This window comes from Macrobrachium rosenbergii, chromosome 23 (genome assembly GCF_040412425.1).
Source record: "Macrobrachium rosenbergii isolate ZJJX-2024 chromosome 23, ASM4041242v1, whole genome shotgun sequence".
In the NCBI taxonomy this organism is placed as follows: domain Eukaryota; kingdom Metazoa; phylum Arthropoda; class Malacostraca; order Decapoda; family Palaemonidae; genus Macrobrachium; species Macrobrachium rosenbergii.
This window is the reverse complement of record NC_089763.1, coordinates 49812780-49830534: the sequence shown is the minus strand read 5'-3', so window position 1 is coordinate 49830534 and position 17755 is coordinate 49812780. Positions and strand designations below refer to the sequence as shown.

At 39.3% G+C, this 17755-nt stretch overlaps 1 long non-coding RNA gene across 1 annotated transcript in view; it reads left to right on the top strand.

Moving 5' to 3' along the window:
- The first annotated feature begins 3379 nt into the window (after positions 1-3379).
- The window catches only part of LOC136851604 (uncharacterized), a 481793-nt gene continuing 467417 nt past the window's right edge, over positions 3380-17755 (top strand). The window contains exon 1 of the long non-coding RNA XR_010856926.1: positions 3380-3810. This is a non-coding gene — a long non-coding RNA (uncharacterized lncRNA). The remainder of the gene's footprint in view (positions 3811-17755) is intronic.

Sequence of the window (17755 nt, the reverse complement as noted above, 5' to 3'; positions counted from 1 at the left end):
GCATTTTTTCTTTTACTAATTTTGATATCACAAAACCTTACTTAGGTCTTATATGAATGTCTCTATGCAGCTGGTTCTCAAAACACCTCTACAACCCTCATTATTTGAAAACGGTGGCCTACCAACTTCGAAAATTTTCACATGTTGAGGATTTCATAAAAAAAATATGATTATATTGAATTATTCACGACCTTTTATCAAAATAAAACTTAGGCACATGATGTAGGATACTATTTTGCCATTAAACACAGTGATCCAAAATGGCATATACCTGACCTTATTTACTTCAGAAATGGACTGATATATATATCCATATATATATATATATATATATATATATATATATATATATATATATATATATATATATATATATATACATACATACACACACACACATAATCAGGCTGGAAGTCTTACTATACTATTATATGGCTGCCCCTTTCTTTTTTTTACGTTTATAAATGGGTCTTGAAAGTTATAGAAAGTTGGTATTAGTTGCAATAAAGAACTCTGCTTGCTGCTTTCAATGCATTGTGGCATTGCTCTACAGGCACTTCACTATGTAACTTTTGTAACTCTATGAGGTGTGTATGAACGTACAATTATAAATTTATTGATTTTTGTTCAGTGGACAATTACATAGACGGTTGCGATATAACTGACATTTTAATGGTCTCAAGATCTGTTAATTTATAACGTACCGAGCTATAAGCGCGTCTTAGGAGCAAGAGCTGGGTCTAGAAGCATAACTCCTCCTGTTTGCCAGGCGTATATATAGTATATAGAGCAAGTCAATACCCAGCCTGCTATTAGCCGTAATTGGAGGGTAATAAGAAAGTAGTGACGGTCAGCAATCTTTGCCTAATTGCAAACACACGCCTGGCAAACATGAGGAGATATGCGCCTAAACCTAGGCCTTCCTCCTAAGACGTGCTCATGGCTCGGAACATTACAAATTAAGACACCATGAGGCCATTAAAATGTCAGTTATATCTCAACCGTCTATGTAATTGTCCACCGAACAAAAATCAGTAAGTTTATACTTGTACGTTCATACACACCTTATAGAGTTACAAAGGTTATGTAGTGAAATGCCTGTAGTGTAATGCCACAGTACATTGAAAGCAGCGAGCAAAGTCCTTTACCGCATCTAATACCAATTTTCTATAACTTTCAGGACTCATTTAGAAACGCAAGAAAGAAAGGGCAGCCATATAATAGTATAGTAAGAATCGGTAGCCTGATTAAAATACTTGGGAATAAGAAACTCGTTACATAAAACAATGTCACTTGTACGTACACAAGCATGAGCATTACACCAGGACGTTGCAGTTCGAAATGGGCAATGACTATGTGTTGTCTTGGAAGCCACCTCGTGACATACATGCATATGCATATAATTACGGTATGTATATATATATATATATATATATATATATATATATATATGTGTGTGTGTGTGTGTGTGTGTGTGTGTGTGTGTGTGTGTGTGTGTATGCGTCTCCATAAGTTTCCTCAAGCACCTATATAGTTTCAGCTGCACTGAAAACCTGGCGCAGGGGAACATAGGCCTAGGATCCCTTCACCAACTCATCTCCAAATCATTGTTTAAAAGCTTGCAAGCGACCTTGGTACTCTGGTGTTAGTAGCATGAACCGCAACAAAGCCGGAGCATTCAACGGGATGAGCTAGTAGCTAGGTAACGATAAATGAACAATTATAACGTATCAGTGTTCAACGGTGTAAGAATAAGGTAATAGTAGGCCTAGCCCTCAAACGTTGCAAATGGCTGAAGATACTCCGACCTACTGACCATGTGGCTGACATAGGTTGCATTTGTACCCGATAAGTTTGTAAACAAGCATTTAAAAAGATAAATACAATAATGAACACATGCTCAGTCACAGACATCGCAATGATCGGTCGCGTGGCATTCAAGGAAAAACATAATGGAGGTTGAGCCTTACCTTGATAAGCTGGGCAGGAAACCTTCTCGTTCTGGTCATTAATCGTATAATAATAATCGTAAACTTATCCCCAAACTGTTGCAGTCAATCAGCGACATGGATTCAATAAATATCACTCACTAAGCACTCACTATACACTAATCACTCACTAAACCCTAAACATTCGTTAAATACTAAATGCTCACTAAACTCTAAATGCTCATTAAACCCCTAAGCACTCATTAAACACTAAACATTCACTGAACATTCACTAATCATTCATTAAACACTCACTAAACACTTACACACTAACATTTACTAAACCCTAAACACTTACACACTAACATTTACTAAACCCTAAACACTCACTAAACACTAACATTCACTAAACCCTAAACACTCACTAAATACACACTAAACATACACTAAACACTAACATTCACTAACCCTAAACACTCACACACACTACATTCACTAAACCCTAAACACTCACTAAACATTCACTGAATACTTAAACACAAAACATTCACTACACAATAACATTCACAAAACATTCACTAGACCCTAAACACTCACTAAGCATTCACTGAATACTTACACACTAAACGTTAAACACTCACTAAACATTCACTAAACACTTAATCATAAACATTCACTAAACACTTACTCGCTAAACATTCACTAAACACTTACTCATTAAACGTTCAGGATAAAAAATATTTACAATTGCACTAAGCCTCTGTTCAGTTTACGGGGTTACCAGGCCTTTCAAGATGATCGCAAGGCTCTGCACCGAACTACTTAGTACTTGTATACATATACATATAGCATCTCCAGGTATTTACCCTCTATAGGTGGAGACCACCGAATACTGGTATACATACAGCATCTCCAGACATTTACTCTTTATGAGATAATCAACGATAAAACGAAAGACTTAATTGAACCAAGTGTCGCCATTACAACAATCTGCCGCCACGTCACCACAGGAGATTAGTCATCACATGACCTTAAATCACTCAGTGTTTCAAGTCTTTAGAAAAAGAAAAGTTGGAGGTCTTCGTAAATTCACGGCTAATAAATGCACGTAAAAATATATTACAAACATTACCCTCAATATAGTCTGAACGTTCTTAAACAAATGAAATATGTACGTTTTTACATTCCTCCAAAAACAAAAAGTCACAAAATATGAAGTGTTCACCTAAAATGGAAGTGAACACTCACCACCATCTATCAATTGTGGTTAGCTTCCCAAAAAAAAAAAGGCCTACCGACTAATATGTTGACTATTGTCGGCAATCGTTAAAGTCTTTTTAGTTTCCGAAATAACATTTCCAGAAGCAATTAACGCCTGTTACCTGGAAAAACAAATAGAGAAGATCGTAGGCGCAGTTTATTCATTGGTTTCCTAAAGACCACCAGACGTTTCTAAGTGAAATTAACATTAACCGATCCTGCTATTCTTTATCTCTAGTTTATTTAATTTTCTAGATGACTGCGTTATATAAAGAAAGAAAATAAATAAAATACACAAAAAATAAATACAATACATTAAAAACCTTTTATTAAGATGAATCAATCATCATCGAATGCCAAGACTGCCTTCCAAGTTCCAAAAATGTCATTAACGCTCTACTCCAGACACGTGGAAGACGTATGGGTGTACGATGTCTGGCAATCGCGGTAGTATTATGGTTTGATCGGTGAAAGTGACTTTTTTTTCGTTTTGAGTTTAGTGTTAACGTTTTACGCGGTATTTTCGACGTCTGGCGACTGAAGAATCATTTGAATACAGGTTCGTTTAAGAAAACAACGATCAACCGGAGTGCACGTTCGCGAGGGAAGTCGTCACAAGAAGGTGAGATTGGTGACATTGTTCAGCGATGATGTTTCATTGGCGTATTACGCATTTAACTTTATATATTGTGTGATTTTGGGACAGTCTGTCTTTTCGTTAGATTAATTTTAGATTATGTAATCGCTGCTGGCGTGGTTAACGCTGAGCAAGAAGCCTAGGCCCATGTGGTGCGAAACCGGTTGCAATGCCTAGCTCTAGGCCTGTGTACTTCTCTCGGGCCTCTATGTCGTATGTTGTGTTGGTTTAATCGACAGGTGATTGCTTTTTATACTGTCATAGATGTCCCGTAAGCCTATGTGGTTTTGGTTCCTTTGCTTTGGTTCCTTTGCTTGAAATAGAGCGGGGGTTTGCATGTCATTTTTTCTGTTTTAGTGCTGCTTTTAACTTAAGCAGCGAGTTGTATACTTTGTAGGCCTATGCAATGAACTGAGTTGGGCCGCAGCCGAAGTTGTGTAGGGTATGGTATGCAAAGCATCTTCAAATACGTTTTAGATGCACTTGTAAACTTACGTCAAGTGGGTAGCTCCCGTGTAAAAATTTATATAGCCTACTAGTTACAAGGATGTACAATCATTATTAAACCTTAATAATCAACAGTGGCTTATCATATTAGGAATTAATTTTTTTAAATTTGTGTAAATACAACAATTTCCATTAGTTAGGGCAGTATTTACGATCCTATTTCGAAACAGTCCGTTAACACATGAAGGCTGAGTGCATTTACTGAAAATGAGCCAGAGAGCTGACAGCTCGTTAGTCATGGGAGAGGTTCGGCATGTATCTTACCTTCCCCTCTCCCCCCACCCCCGAACGCAGTGTTGACACATTTCCACACTACTGACTTCCATGCACGCCAAAATTTTAAATTCATTTAACCATCGGTAAAATCTGACGTATATATAACAATTTATGCGTTCCTTCGCAGTCTAAAGATGGTTTCCCGCAAACATATGCTAACAGGAAAACCTAAATGTATATCATTACTTGGGTCTCTGGACATGCTACAGCGTTAAATGATAATATAATATTATTATTATTATATATATATAGGTCTAAACATTAAATGCTGTTACAATATCACTTTGCCAAGAACTTCCCTTATCAAGTTATTATTATATATATAGATCTAAACATTAAATGCTGTTACAATATCACTTTGCTTAGAACTTCCCTTATCAAGTTAATCACAATAATTTGTTACATTTATTAAAACAATCTTAAGCAGATTTAAAATTTTAAGTTACCTTAATTAGATGGAACCTAAAGCTGTCATTCTGTTGCCGTCTGCATTCGAAGTGTCAAAGACATCGATCGATAGACTTTTCCGGCTTCATAATCCGTTATAAACAGCCATTCTTTGATGGATCTTTATTCACTCATTATTATTATATATATGTAAATATATATATATATATATATATATATATATATATATATATATAAACAAATGACCGAGGATATAGGTAAATGAATCTTATGAAAGAAGAGTATATTTTTACTACAATAAACCCCTAAATAGAGTGTGGAATCTCTTTCCCACACTTGGTGTAGCAGGCCGTAAAATGAACACGCCACTTCTGCACCCGATCGGCTTGTGCATGAAAACTTCCACACCGGAGGCCACATTTCCACGTTTCTCCACCTTTGACTGACAAAGGATCAAGGAAAGGATAATCTTTGATCTTGGGTTGGGCATGTTTGACGGGTTAAAGCAATGCACAAATAAATGGTTGGAAAGGAAGTGTGCGGAAACGAAGCCGTGTTCAGGGTTTTAAATTTTTTTTTTTTTTTTCTCTTTGAGAGTAAAGGGTGTGGAAAGGCTTGAGACACAACACGAGGTGCACCAAAGCCCATGAACGGTAATATTACCTGACAGGGTCGTAGTAGTAATAGCGTTATCGTTAGAATTTGATGTAATTTAGACGGTGTTTGTCTGCTGGAAGGTAAAGTGCAGAGGGTCGCCCCCGCCCCCCCGCCATCCCTCTCGTCCCAGATCGTGTATGCCTCTGCTACAGCATTTTGCCAGTTCATTCATAACCATTTCTACCTATATGCCACTTCGCCCTTAATCAATTTAGCCATGTTGCATATTTGTCCACTGGCTTTTTGTGTGACATACTACTGAATCATCCATTGGCTATCTCAGTGTACTGACAGGTCGTCTGTAGGTTTTTCATAGTATATCATTCCGGACTCATTTTATCGTTACCAGGTTTGCCCTAGGCCTAGTTTTTTTTTGGGGGGGGGCCCGTGTTGCGTTTGCCTTTCGTTTTAAGAAATCTGACGAGTTCTCGGGTACTTATTGATCACCCTCATGAGGTATTGGTATATTGATTAGTGTATTTTTTTTTTTTTATAAAACTGAAGGGATGAGCCAGCATATGGTTTATTAACCTGAGTGGTTGCAATGTTATTTTTTCAATAATTTGAGTATCCTCAATGGTGTGATTTTAATAACTGAGACTGCATCGATAAGTTTTCATTAACCTAAAATGTGCATTTGTACTGATTTTTAGCGAACCTGTTGTAGGCAAGGGTACAATTTTACTTCGTAGAGATTTAGGCGTAGACCATTGATATCACATTTAGAGGGTAAAATAACTTAAAGAGAACTGGTTGTTTACCAACAAATGTCATTGAAACCCAGTAAATGGACCGAGTTACAGAATTTTATGTCACATTATTATTGCTAAAGTTTTTTTTTTTTTTTTTGTTTTTCCTTATATGTCAAAATAGTGTAATCGAACGACATGTAGCCTATGGGTTTCAGATACTTAATCTGTTGGGGAAGTGTCTGTGCTTGAGGAACTGTCTGTATGGCAACAGACGGATAGTGCCTGATGAATCACCGAAATCGTGGACGAATGTGTACGTGTGCATGCTTACCCACACCAAGTCCTTGATGTGCACTTTCCTGAACTGTTGAACGGAAGTTACAGCGGTTTTTTGTTTTATTGTGAACTTGTTTCATATATGAGGATGATCGCCTAATATTTTGTATTCTTATGTAAGGGTCACAAATGAATTTTTGCCATAATCCAAACAGGTATAATATATATTAAATATGTAAAAGCGAATGTTTGTATGTGTCCATAAGTTTGTGCGCTATAGAAATCCGAACCGCTTGACCGATCTAGGCAAAATTTGGCACGTGGCCATCATTTGACCAAATTTAGATAATAGGGTAGGTTTGAAACCTACCCTATTATCTAAATTTGGTCAAATGATGGCCACGTTGGCTCATCCCCTCCCCCTTCCCCATCCTTCATTTCCCATCCCTTCCCCCTTCCCTTTGTAACTTATGTGGAAACCGCTTAACCAATCAAGATAAAATTCAGCACGTGGCCATCATTTGACCCAACCTAGATAACAGTAGGTTTCAAACCTGTACCCCTTCCCCTTCCCCTATCCTCCTTCCCCCTTCCCTGTGTAACTTACGTGTTAACCGCTTAACCGATTTGGACAAAATTTGACATGTGGCCATCATTTGACCCAACGTAGATAATAGAGTAGGTTTCAAACCCTTACCCGCTTCCCCATCCCATCCCCATCCTCCTTTCCCCTTTCCTTTGTAACTTATGTGGTAACCGTTTGACTGATCTAGAGAAAATTTGGCACATGGCCATAATTTGACCAAACTTAATTAATCGGGTAGGTTTCAAACCCATACCCCCCTCTCCTTCCCCTCCCCATCCCCCTTCCCCCATCCCCCTTCCCTTTGTAACTTATGTGGTAACCGCTTGAACAGTCTAGACAAAATTTGGTATATGGCCATCATTTGACCCAACTTAGATAATAGGATGGGTTTCAAGCCCGTACCCCCTTCCCCATCTCCTTCCCCCATCCCCCTTCTCCCTTTCCCCATCCCCCTTCCCCCTTCCCTTTTTAACTTATGTAGTAACTGCTTGACCGATCTAGACAAAACTTGGCCATCATTTGACCCAAATTAGGTAATAGGTTAGGTTTCAAACCCGTAGCCCTTCTCCTTCCCCCTCCCCCTTACCTTTGTAATTTACATGGTAACCGCTTGACCACTATTGACAAAATCTGGCGTATGTCCATTATTTGACCAAACCTAGATAATAAGGTAGGTTTCAAACCCACACCTCTACCCTTTCTCCTTCCCCTTCCCTTCCCCCTTCCCCTTCCTTCTTCCCCTTCCCTCCTCCCCTTACCCCCTTACCTTTGTAACTTATGTGGTAACCGTTTGACCGATCTAGACAGAATTTGAATGTGGCCATCATTTCACCCAACTTAGATAATAGGATAGGTTTCAAAACCATACCCACTTCCCCCTTCCCTATGTAACGTATGTGGTAACCTCTTGACCGATATAGACAAAACGTAGCTTATGGCCACCATTTGACCCAACTTAGATAATAGGGTAGGTTTCAAACCCATCCCCTTCCCCTTCCCCATCCCCTTTGTAACTTACTGTATGTGGTAACCGCTTGACTGATCTGGACAAAATTTGGAACGAGGCCACCAACTTAGGTAATACGGTAGGTTTCAAACCAGTACCCCCTTCCCCGTCCTCTTCCCCTTCCCTTTGTAACTTATGTGGTACCTGTTTAACCGATCTAGACAAAACTTGGCATGTGGCGGCAGTGGCAGCAGCAGCAGGCAGTCATTTGACCCAACTAAGATAATAGGGTGAGGTTTCAAACCCCATCCTGACTCCTTTTCTCCTTCCCTTCCCCTTTGTTTGGTTTTTCTTAATTGGTAACCAATTGACCTATATAGACAAAATTTGGCACGTGGCCATCATTTGACCCAACTTGGACAATAGGGTAGGTTTCAAATCTGTACCTCCTTCCCCTTCCCCATCCTCCTTCTCCCTTCCCTTTGTAACTTATGTGGTAAATAAACCCTGTGGGTTTACCATACCCCATTTCATGTACTTGATACCATAGAAATATATTATTGAAAATGCTTTTCTTTCCTGTGAATAATTCTGTATCTAGGTTTGTGTTTAGGTTTAGGGGTTTGTTTAGGTATAGTGGGGATGTGTTTAGGTTTAGCAGGGGGTATGTTTAGGTTTAGAAGGGAAAGTATTTAGGTTTTGGGGGATTTGTTTAGGTTTAGTGGGGGTTAGATGTGACAGTCACTACAGTCATATCTTGATAAAATGGACAGTCACCACAGTAGTACCTAGATAAAAGGGACAGTCAACACAGTATTACCTGGATAAAAGGGACACTCAGCACGGTTATACATGTGGGACAGTTACAACAGTAATGTCTGGATAAAATAGGCAGTCACCACAGTAATACCTGGATAAAGTGGACAGTCGCCACAGTACTACTTGGATAAAAGGGACAGTCAGCGCAGTAATACTTGGATAAAAGGGACAGTCAGCGCAGTAATACTTGGATAAAAGGGACATACAGTGCAGTAATAACTGGTTAAATGGCACAGTCACCTTAGTAATACCACCAGGATAAAATGGTCAGTCAGCACAGTAATACATGGATAAATGGGACAGACACCACACTAATGCCTGGATAAAATGGACGTCACCATAGTATTACCAGGATAAAAGGGATGGTCAGCACAGTAATACCTGGATGAAAGGGACAGAAAGAATAGTAATGTCTGGATAAGATGGACAGTCACCACAGTAATGTCTGGATAAGATGGACAGTCATCACAGTAATACCTGGATAAAAGGGACAGTCACAACAGTAATGTCTGGATAAAAGGGACAGTCACCACAGTAATACCTGGATAAAGGGACAATCTCCACAGTAATCCCTGGATAAAAGGGACAGCCACCACAGTAATACCTTGGATAAAAGGGACAGTCACAACAGTAATGTCAGGATAAAAGTAACAGTTAGAAAAGTAATACTTGAATAAACGGGACTGTCAGCACAGTAACTCACGGGTAAATGGGACAGTCACCACAGTAATTAGCTGGATAAAAGGGAGAGTCAGCACAGCACTACTTAGACAAATGGGAAAGTCAGTAGAGTGATAAAAGGGACAGTCAACACAGTAACATCTGGATAAATGGGACAGTCACCAGTCAGTATAGTAATACCTGGATAAAAGGGACAAGCAGTAGACAGTCAGGACAGTCATACCTGGATAGAAGGGATAGTCATCACTGTAACACCTGGATAAATGGAATAGTCACCACAGTAATATATGGATAAATGGGACAGTCAGCAAAGTAATATTTGGATAAAAGGGACAGTCATTACAGTAATTTTTGGATAAAAGGATCAGTCACCGAAGTAATACCTGGATAAATGGAACAGTGAAAACAGTAATGCATGGATACAAGGGACAGTTGGTACAAGGTGTAGGAAAACGTGTCTAAGTTCTACGGAGTTTCCCCTGGCAGCGCCGGGTTGGTCAGTTAGTATATATATATATATATATATATATATATATATATATATATATATATATATATATATATATATATATATATTGGAAACTACCTTCAACCCTTGTCAGTCTTATCATTCGAGTACGACACTAACGTAATCGACGGCTGTAAATAATTTTTGACTCTAATTGCAACTGATTTTGAGTTAAACCAGCTCGCAAAGGTTATGCAAGGTTTACTGTATTTTTATTATTATTATTATTATTATTATATTATTATTATTATTATTATTATTTATTTATTTATTTATTTTTTTCATTTCTAGAGTCATTAACCCATATTTTCAACCCTTCTTTGTTGTCCAGAATATGAACCGACATCATTCTCACAGATCTAGTTATAGAATGTCTTAGCTGACCTGCCATTGGAAAATCATACAGACGTCTTTGCCCTGTTCGATTATCATCCCTGTCTGTTATGACGGTCAATTGAGGTTGATTGTTGAATAAGGGTCTGGAAATAAAATTTGCTTGTATTTTTTAAGGAAGATAATATCCAGTGAAAGGGGCTTGTAAGGACGTCGGTGACCATGGTTGCTGAGACGCCTGTTTCCATAAAATCACTAAATGAATAGCTACCGGTTCAATTCATGGAGTGGATGAAAAAGGTAGCCTTAGAGAGAGAGAGAGAGAGAGAGAGAGAGAGAGAGAGAGAGAGAGAGAGAGAGAGAGAGAGAGAGATGTCCCTCGAGTACAGATCTTTTTCAAATTTTTCCTTTTGCTTTGATCCCTGACAGCATTTCGTAAATTAAAACTGTTTTTAAAGACTTGTTTATACTGTTCCCTCAAGGGGAGAATGTGGTACCATTTAAACTAAAACATTTTTCTTATTATTGAACCTTACGAAGTTGTTTAGTTACTAATAGTCAGTTAAATCAACGCACATCATATATTAGTCTGGCAAGCTTCGTCTTATTAACATTAGAAAGTCAACAAATTGTTACTCACGTAAAGTCAAACGCTTCACGAACTTAATTAGCGTTATTGATCTTTAAAAGTAATGTCACATATCGTAATGCTACAAAATGTTTTTCAGCCAAATCTGTAATATTAATAGCCTTTCAAGAATAATCGAAATTGTAAAGTAAGTAGCAATTTAGATTTGTAAATGCATTTGTCATTGCTGCCAGTTAACGTCTCTACCCGGCGAAAAGTAGAAATTACACATTTATAAATTGCTACTATTAATTACAGAACGAATGGGATAGGATTGCCCGTATTCATCCATAAATTATAAACAGATCTAAATATGATCGACGTGGGTCTGATTACTTTATGAAGTCTTCAAGATTACGAGGGATGTTTTCCATTATGAGCATGAAGTACCATCATTATTCATCAGCTACCTTTGTTGCTGGCAATATCGTCCTTATTTGGTACAAAAGAACGTAGATTTTGTGAGGTGGAATTTGTTCGTAGCATCAAAGTGAGTGATTGGTGTTGTAAAAGCCCATAGAAACGTCAGTCGTTTATTTTTTAAAATTTTAAATGAAGAAGACAACCTTCGCTTTGCTGTGGGTGGGTTGTGATCAAGAAATACGAATGGTTAGTGGAATAATTTATTAGCTGTCTTGGCATGTGACGTCCAATTCGTATTAATTTGTTATGAATACTTTATACAAAATTAGCTCCTGGGGATGGATTTGACTAGAGCAGAGAAAATGGCTTTGTTATTTACGTTTCGTTTTAGCCATTTTTGTTAAGGTTATCCATAGTTGAAGGTGACATAGTTTTGATTATATAGTCATAGAACCAAAAGTGTTTGAAGACAAAGAGTTTTTAATAATGAAATATGAGAATTCCTGTGGTTGTTTACAGGTACCCTTAGTGGTCAGCGTCATGCCTTGATATATATAAATAAAAGCCTAGAAAATTAGCTCATGGTTTTTTTTCTCATTCTGAAAGATAATGTGAATATTAACAGTCGTGCTATTTATCATTAGTTTTGATTTCATATGATGAAGCTGCAAATGCAGTTAATTTTAGATAATACGGAGAGTTGGCGTATTTATGTATTTACTGAGTAGGTTTCGGCATAAGAGGGACGTATTAACAGGTTCTGACAAAAGCAGGCAGTGTTAACATTGTAAGTGTGGCTCTGGTTGCAACATTGTAAGTGCAACTCTTGTTGCTAACAGATACGTATTATGTTGTGCAACTAGAACCTCAAAAGTTCCAGCGAAGATGCAGTGCATTACTACCCTCAAAGAATTCATCTTGTACTAAAGTAATTCCCTTCTTTCTGTATTTCCTCTCGTCCCGTCATTTCTTACAAATGTACAGCATATTCTTTGGAAGATTGAATTTTCAAGCCAGTGGCTCCTGTAAACTTGTTCCATATGAGTAGGGTTTATCTTCTGAATAATAATAATAATAATTATATTAATAATAATAATGAGTCTTATATGATTTGAGTCTTATATGACTGCGAGCTTGTTAGCACGCGCTACGCGCGCTGGAATGGCGCTGCTGTCGCCCCTACCCTCCCGATCCCCTACCTACCCCTCCCTCACCCTGGTCGAACAAACAGGTTTGTAGGAGGAGGGTGGATGTCTCCCCTACCATCCCGTTTCCCTACCTAAGGGGCGAACAAACCGGTTTGCAGGGGGTGGGTGGCTGTGTCACGTCTCCCCTATCACTCCGGGATATACATTGTATGTAGGTAATGTTTTTGCAGAACATAAGAAATTGCTCTATGTTTGTATGACTATAGTTGATAGCGAAATACAGTTGTTGTATGACCCAAATGATTGCAGTTGTAGGGTTCAGATTGAAATGTAATTGGAAATGTAGGCACTTGATACTTTGATCTACCCAAGAAAAGAGAAAAATAAGGAAAATTTCGGTAAAAGCTCGTTGTTCAACCCCGTCTGAAGTATTGGGAGGAGGTGGTTGTTGATATTAGCTTCTTCGTCTTCAGATGTATTGATAGAAATATGAAGTGGGCGGGGAGAGGGGGACATTCTATTGTGCACGGGTTTATGAAGAATTTGGAGCCTAAGTACAGTTTGTGTACATTTTTACTCTTTTTTGTTATGAAACTTTTTAAAGTATTCACGCATTAAATGTATACAAAATTTACTACAGCACACAAACTAACATGAAATATTTAATGCCTGTTCATCTTTACAATAATGTTATTTTTACATTAACGTTAACTCGTGATCTGTGAACTTGGGTAACCATTCCACTACAGGAAGCATGCGAAGTCGACTAAATAAAATCCTTCGTCATAAACACCAATGAAAGTTGATTGAATAACAACAGAGAGATTATTGAGTAACTTAATATGTTATTGCAACAATCTCTCTCTCTCTCTCTCTCTCTCTCTCTCTCTCTCTCTCTCTCTCTCTCTCTCTCTCTCTCTCTCTCTCTCTCAAAATTTAGGTGTTCTTTCAATCCAGGTACAGTTTTTCTAGAGTCCTTGTGTATTTTCATTCCGAAATGGTATTGCTTAATATCTCATGATCTAGCAACTGACAGTTTTCCAAATCCATAAAGGCCGATGTGAATATATGGTAAATAATAACATTTTTAATGCTTCACATTTTCACGAGATGAAAAATAGCAAAATGATCCCACAGACCATTTGTAATTTCAGTGTATAATAGATGATTGCATCATATATATTTTTATAAGGTAAGAAATGACACCTTTATAATTATGCCTCTCTATTATTCAGCTGAGTTATGTTATAAATTGTTGATAACTAAACTTCCTTGGGTGCATGCCTGACCATGGTTTGTGCCATTTTTTTCGTTAGTCCATTCACAGCAGTTGAGCGTAGCTTGTACGGTTATCAAAATGTTGTGGGGATGTGTTCAGGTTCAGTGGGGATGTGTTCAGGTTCAGCAGGGGGCGTGCGTAGGTTTAGTGAGTGTGTTTAGGTTTAGTGGGGATGTGTTCAGGTTTAGTGGGAATGTGTTCAGGTTTAGTGGGGATGTGTTCAGGTTCAGCAGGGGGCGTGTGTAGGTATAGTGAGGGTGTGTTTAGGTTTAGTGGGAATGTGTTCGGGTTTAGTGGGGATGTGTTGAGGTTCAGCAAGGGGCGTGTGTAGGTTTAGTGGGGATGTGTTTAGGTTTATGTGTTCAGGTTTAGGGATGTGTTCAGGGTTTAGTGGGGATGTGTTCAGGTTTAGTGGGGATTTGTTCAGGTTCAGCAGGGGCGTGTGTAGGTTTAGTGAGGTGTGTGTAGGTTTAGGGTGTGTGTAGGTTTAGTGGGGATGTGTTCAGGTTTAGTGGGGATGTGTTCAGCTTCAGCAGGGGGCGTGTGTAGGTTTAGTGAGGGTGTGTTCAGGTTTAGTGGGGATGTGTTCAGGTTCAGTAGGGGGCGTGGGTAGGTTTAGTGAGAGTGTGTTTAGGTTTAGTGGGGATGTATTCAGGTTTAGTGGGGATGTGTTCAGCTTTAGTGGGGATGTGTTCAGGTTCAGCAGGGGGCATGTGTAGGTTTAGTGGGGATGTGTTCAGGTTTAGTGGGGATGTATTCAGGTTTAGTGGGGATGTATTCAGGTTTAGTGGGGATGTGTTCAGGTTTAGTGGGGATGTGTTCAGGTTCAGCAGGGGGCATGTGTAGGTTTAGTGGGGATGTATTCAGGTTTAGTGGGGATGTGTTCAGGTTCAGTGGGGATGTGTTCAGGTTCAGCAGGGGGCGTGCGTAGGTTTAGTGAGTGTGTTAAGGTTTAGTGGGGATGTGTTCAGGTTTAGTGGGAATGTGTTCAGGTTTAGTGGGGATGTGTTCAGGTTCAGCAGGGGGCGTGTGTAGGTATAGTGAGGGTGTGTTTAGGTTTAGTGGGAATGTGTTCAGGTTTAGTGGGGATGTGTTCAGGTTCAGCAGGTGGTGTGTGTAGGTTTAGTGAGGGTGTGTTTAGGTTTAGTGGGGATGTGTTTAGGTTTAGTGGGGATGTGTTCAGGTTTAGTGGGGATGTGTTCAGGTTCAGCAGGGGCGTGTGTAGGTTTAGTGAGGGTGTGTGTAGGTTTAGTGGGGATGTGTTCAGGTTCAGTGGGGATGTGTTCAGGTTCAGCAGGGGGCGTGTGTAGGTTTAGTGAGGGTGTGTTTAGGTTTAGTGGGGATGTGTTCAGGTTTAGTGGGAATGTGTTCAAGTTTAGTGGGGATGTGTTCAGATTCAGCAGGGGGCGTGTGTAGGTTTAGTGGGGATGTGTTCAGGTTTAGTGGGGATGTGTTCAGGTTCAGTAGGGGGTGTGTGTAGGTTTAGTGAGGGTGTGTTTAGCTTTAGTGGGGATGTGTTCAGGTTTAGGGGGGCGTGTGTAGGTTTTGTGAGGGTGTTTTTAGGTTTAGCAGGGGGCGTGTTTTTTTAGTGAGGGTACGTTTAGGTTTAACAGGGGGTGTGTTTAGGCTTAGTGAGGGTGTGTTTAGGTTTAGCAGCAGACGTGTTTAGGTTTAGAAAGGGTGTGTTTAGGTTTAGCAAGGTGCGTGTTTAGGTTTAGTGAGGGTGTGTTTAGATTCAGCAGGGGGCCATGTTTAGGTTTAGTGAGGGTGTGTTTAGGTTTAGCAGGGGATGTGTTTAGGTTTAGTGAGGGTGTGTTTAGGTTTGGTGGGGGGGTTTAGCTTTAGCATGGAGTATGTGTTTAAATTTATTTTGGGGTTCATTTAGATTTGTTGAGGGGTATGTTTAGGTTTAGTGTGGGGGTTGTTTTTAGGTTTAGTGGGGGTCTTTTTAGGTGTAGTGAGGGTGTGTTTAGGTTTGGAGGGGGCTGTATTTAGCTTTAGCAGGGGGCATGTGTTTAGGGTTATTGGGTGCGTATTTAGGTTTAGTGAGAGGTATGTTTAGGTTTAGTGGAGGTTAGTTTAGGTATAGTGGGGATGTGTTTAGGTTTAGTGGGAGGTGCATTTAGTTTTTAGTGGGAGGGATGTTTGTGCTTAGTGGTGAATAGTTTAGGTTTAGTGGGTGTGTGTTTAGGTTTAGTGTGTGTGTGTTTTGTTTTTAAGTTTAATGGGGGTGTTTAAATTTAGGGGGTATTTAGGTTTAGTATGGGTATGTTTAGGTTTAGAGGTGTGTATAGGTTTAGAGGGTGGTGTGTGTTTAGGTTTAGAGGTGTGTATAGGTTTAGAGGGTGGTGTGTGTTTAGGTTTAGTGGGGGTGTGTTTAGGTTTAGTAGGGGAGTGTATCGGTTTGGTGGTAGGGGTGTTTAGGTTTAGTGGACAATGTGTTCAGGTTTAGTGGAGGGTGTGTTTTGATTTAATGGGGAGTGTTCCAGTTTACTGGGGGACATATTAATCAAAACCACACCATAGGATACTCCCTTACTAAGGTAAATGTTCGACTGTCATTCAAAGTTTCCCCGGGCAGCGCCACATTGGTCAGCTAGTAGATATATGTGTCGTGCACAAGTTTATTTTCATAACTCGTGTGACATATTATTGTTCCGTTCTTACCTGCGTCTTTCCTCTAAGTCAGCGACGTATTCATCCACAGCGTCTCCTCAAAGTCAACAGCTCACAAGTCTATTATTTAGAAGGGATTTATATTAAATGTAATTATATCTCTCAGAAAGGCGTAATGGAGACGAAATGGGTATCTTCTTACTTTAATGATGAAAGTTAATTACATACACAAGTACAATTATGGTTACAGTTTTACTCTCTTGAAAACCACTCTTGCTAGTCGAAGTTCAGTTTCTGTCTGGTTAAGTAGCCCATGGTCAGAGTAGGGTTAAGTAGCCGGCGGACAGAATCTGGTTAAGAGTCTGGTTGGGACCACGGAAGCTGGGGGGAAATACTGCGTCTTCTCGTGCTGGTGACTAGCAACTCAAATTCTCCTTCTCTGGCTTCGTTCTTCTCTGGAACCCTTGCTTCTCCTTGCTATCTTCCATCTCCTCCCTTGAAGTTACCTCATTGGAAGATATTATCTGTAAGGCCTCTCCTTGAACAGCTTGATTGGGAAGGACAGTTGTGGGTGTTGTCAAAATCTCTCCTTAGAAGATTTGATTGGAAATGACCTCAGGAGGAGTTGTTAATGGCTCCTCCCTAGAATGTCTAGTTGGAGAAATGGTGAACGACTTTCTTTGTCCCGCCCCTTTTCATGGAAATTCGTGTAAACGCCTCCTATTGAAGGCGGGGTTATAGATATGGCTGGAACGTTGACTCCTGACGAGGTTATAGGTTATGCTCGGTCAGCTCAGTCGCGAGGGCACAGGTTCAAGATTTTATGATCGGTTTTATGGCCCTGGGCGCGATACACTCGCTCACTGTTTTGAGTTCATGTAAAGATGGTATCCTGCTTTTAGCTTACTCGACATGTCTAGCCTCAGTAATGCATAACAACCAAGGCTTAATTGTTGTCTCTCTCTCTCTCTCTCTCTCTCTCTCTCTCTCTCTCTTCTCTACTCTCTTCTTCTCTCTATTCTTATCATCACTTTATAATTTATCTTTTTCCACTTCTCTCTTTTTAAGATTCTATTCTTATGCTTCCTATTTAATCTTTCTTTACATCACTACATTTGTATATATATACATAGATAGATAGACAGATAGATGAGTTAATATAATATCTATATATATATATATATATATATATATATATATATATATA